Source organism: Primulina eburnea, chromosome 12 (genome assembly GCF_022965805.1).
Source record: "Primulina eburnea isolate SZY01 chromosome 12, ASM2296580v1, whole genome shotgun sequence".
Taxonomy (NCBI): Eukaryota; Viridiplantae; Streptophyta; class Magnoliopsida; order Lamiales; family Gesneriaceae; genus Primulina; species Primulina eburnea.
In genome coordinates this window covers 29,661,526-29,665,470 of record NC_133112.1, presented here as the reverse complement: position 1 = coordinate 29,665,470, position 3,945 = coordinate 29,661,526, and the positions used below count along the sequence as shown (strand labels likewise).

General features: G+C 32.8%; 1 long non-coding RNA gene across 1 annotated transcript; it reads right to left on the bottom strand.

The window, feature by feature from the left end:
* Positions 1 to 714: 714 nt before the first annotated feature.
* LOC140807727 (uncharacterized) lies at positions 715 to 3,625 on the bottom strand. Its single transcript, XR_012112749.1, has 2 exons — positions 3,384 to 3,625; positions 715 to 2,542 (listed from the first exon to the last, which is right to left on the bottom strand). It is a non-coding gene; the product is annotated as an uncharacterized lncRNA (long non-coding RNA).
* Between the last annotated feature and the right edge of the window lie 320 nt (positions 3,626 to 3,945).

The following is a 3,945-nucleotide window of genomic DNA, read 5'->3' as shown; positions in this document are numbered from 1 at the left end:
GTCAAGTTAAAAAACCAGATCATGTTCCACCAATATTTCATGAAAAACGTGATATGAAGATTTCATATTTTAATATGTTCCTCATTTTACATTACACAATCATCACCATCATAACTTTTAATAAAATATAAATTTTAGTCAATATGATAATATCTGAAAATTTATTTTTACAAAAAATAATAATCCTAATTGACTTTACAAAATTTCAGTAGCCCGAAGCAACAAACTTGAAAACAAATATAGTTCCCAAATTGGAGAAGCTATACAGTATAGTTTTTGTTTTTTGAATGAAGAAAAATTTCCCGACTACCACGGGAGCGGTGAGAGCTACAATTGGAGCAATGACGACAATCACTTGAAACTTGAGGAGAGTAATTTCGGAGTGAGATGAGTGAAATATAGGGCTCCAGGAATAGACGTCTAGTAGAGTTAATATCAATTATCTTCAGGAATTTTGTTGCATATTAGATCTGAAATCGATATCTTTCATGGATATTGACGATCTTTAACACTTAAAGATCAATAATTTTCTAGAAATATTGTCAAATCTTTGTTCGAATATCAATATTTTTTAGAAATATTGACAAATTTTAAGTCTTAGAATTAATATTCTTAAAAAAATCCTTACCATTTATATGTCTTAGAACTTATATCATATATCTATTTAGATTATCAAAATAAAATCATGTCCATGCTATTTCACGAGCATCCATACAAATTTAAAAGTTGTTTTCTTCTTGAGAACAACCAAAAGTACAACAGTTGCGCTGGTAATATAATCCAAATTTAATATAAAATAAATGGAGATAAAAGAGTTCTGAGAAATACTCGTAGCTATATTATTCATGACTAAGACTACTATAATAGTCTTGATCATAAATCTATTTTGACAAGGATCTTAATCATCTTAAATTTGTAATATATCAATCAATACTCCTGAAACAGTACAAATTTTGCAGTTTTGGCGTTGATATTTCTGAAGCAATTTAATATTGTACTTTATGATTTTGATGTTCTTAAAGTTACACTGACTCTATTTTTTTTATTGATATTTTAGGAGAATATCATGTTAATCCTTTGGAAGAACTCTCATGTATATACCAATATTAATCTAAATTTGATATTTGTCAATACTAACCACTTCCTTGTAACTTACAAGGAGAACAGAAAGCAGTGTTCAGTCACAGAAACCAATCAAAAACATAAGTAGTTATGTTTAAATCACACCCTAAAAGATTTGTCAAAAATCATTTAAAATTAATAGTAAAATTCTTATCTTAAATTCTAATCATTCCATCCAAAGGCAACATGATTTCTAGAAGCTGTGGGTTGCCACTATCTAAAACTACCGTATATCCAGTAAAGTCAGAAAGATAAATATAAGGGAAACATGTGGAAAAACTGAATCATTGAAATTAGGGATATAAGGCATTTCATATAACCCTATCCAAGCACACCTTATAAACTTGGTTATTAAAAGGTAAAAAACTAAAAAAGGATTGTACAATACCAGTTGGTCGAACCTAGGAAAAAAATAGCCAGAGACCTGATTGTGAGCCTATTCAACTATGAGATTTCACTCATTGCATGAACTGAGAGCATATGAACTAATGATATTTCACAAGAATCATAGTAGATCATCAGCAAATCTCAATACGTTCAAAAGCATGCGAACATAAATTACCACATTTGACTCATATATTTATATAAGGCACAAATTTGCCAGAATAAGTCAGAGTAGATGTGCTAGCACAGAATTCTCAATCACGCAGATGACATTTTAAAACACATAGAAAAAAAGCAGTCATCAATTTTAATCTGTTTGAATAATTTTGATGAACTTTTTTCTAAAACAAAATAAAATACCGCCTTATTTATTCAAACAAGCTATAAATAGTCGTAAGACCAACCTCAAATGCAATTGACATGTATGAGTCTACTTAAAAACGGATTTAATCAAATCACAAATGCATAAAATAACGAGAACAACAGTTCACGAGGATATCTAATATTTATGATGAAAAAAAAGATCAAAAGATGGAATGCATAATGCTAATGACATCAAGTGGAGAAATCTTACCAGTAGTCACGAAGGAACGGCAGGGCGTCGATAATAAGGACATAAATAAAAGTAACGGCTACGGATCCCCAAATGGTGGCATGAGTTATCCAATACCACCGAATGTCGTCCATGGCTAAATGCATGTTAACCATAATAACAATGGCAAGAGTCCAAAGATCTCCTATGCTTGAAACGTCCACGTGGCTTTTCCAATAAGCAAGCAGAGGCACGAAGAAGGCAGCTATGCTGCTTTGCCACAAAGTGTCCAACATTGTTACCCAGAATAATTTTCCGTTGTAGCTTTCTCGTCTTTGCCCAGCCCCGTAAAGTTGAGGATACTTCGACAGAGTCGTTCTACTTAAATCCTTGTCAAGAATTCCCACAACTATTGTGGGCAAAGCTGTATATATTATCGAATATAACATACTGCTCCAATCAGTTATGGCAGTGGTGAAAGCGAAACCTGTGAAGAGCACATACCTGGGAGAAACATGGGATATATGGGTCAGTTTTTCTTAACTACACGAGGTGTAAGACCGTGAGTGTGCTCACTGCCAAACAAAGCAAGTTAGAATAAGGTATTATGATATGTGACGAACGAGTAGCAAATATCAAGCTGCCGCCTTTATGTTGCAAGCTAGGCACAGAGTTGCAACTATGATATTTTTACAGCCTTAAATGTGTCTACTTCTATCCTATTATTACAGCCTTAAATGTGTCTGTCTACTTCTATCCTAATAGTTTCAGTACACGATTAAACTGTATCCATGTATTTGATCTCATGATTTTTAATAATCTAATAATTGAGCTACTTTTCTCAATTAAAAGTCAAAACATAAACAAAAACAGGCAACAGCATGAGCATCACAACCATAGATAGCATGTCACTAATGTTTATGATATAAAAAAGACATGAATCAAAAACATCAATCACCAAACTTGCATTACAAATTAAAAGAACAATAATATATTATAAAAGAATCGGTTAAAAAATAAATTTAGTTTAAAATCAGATGAGAAGAGCAAGTGAAAAAATTTAATTGACTAATGCATAATAAACTCTTTTTTCTTTTTTTTTGCCCCCAATTTCTAGTTTCTTGTTGCGTTAATGGTTTCGAAGATCCTTGTACTGCTACCGCTTTGACAATTCAATTCAAGATCGGTAAAAATCATGAATCAAGATCATGGATGTTGTGTCAAAACAAATATAAATCATTCTCTTTGATCTTTACAACACATAGAATGTGTAGGAAATTTAAGAAACTTCAACCAAGAAACCTAAATTATAAATTCATTGCACATGGTGGGAACAGAAACATACCTGAGAAAGATTCCCAACGGAAGAGCCGGAGCGCCTATCAACGTCAACCCGCCTATTCACGTCAGTTTCAGTGCTCAGACAGCATTTTCCGTGCACGGCAACCGACGATGCAGCTGGCCAAGTGAACAGGGACACCGCCGGCGGCTTTTCAGAGCACGAGTGATGAAGCCATTACAAAATTTGCTCAGAAAATGGAGAAATTTTGGGTATTATGGTGATGAAGCTTGGAATAAAAATGGTGAGGCGAGGCGGTTGAGAGGAGAGAAGGATGGTAATCGGATGAGATGAAGAAGAAAACCGGATGTTGTAAACGTACACAAAGTCTTGGTGTGTTGGAGAAAGCGTTGCAATCCACGTGTATTTTTGGTGACCGGCAACCGTAGAAAAACTTCACATTTCAAATTTTTCGCGCTTTTTCATATAGGTAGATTTAAAACATTGCTATTTTTAATTAATATTTCCTTTAAAAAAATTATTGTTTATGCGAGTTTTAATTAATTAACAACTTTATATGATCCTGATAATAATTTTTATCAATATTAATTCATTAATCTTCAACATT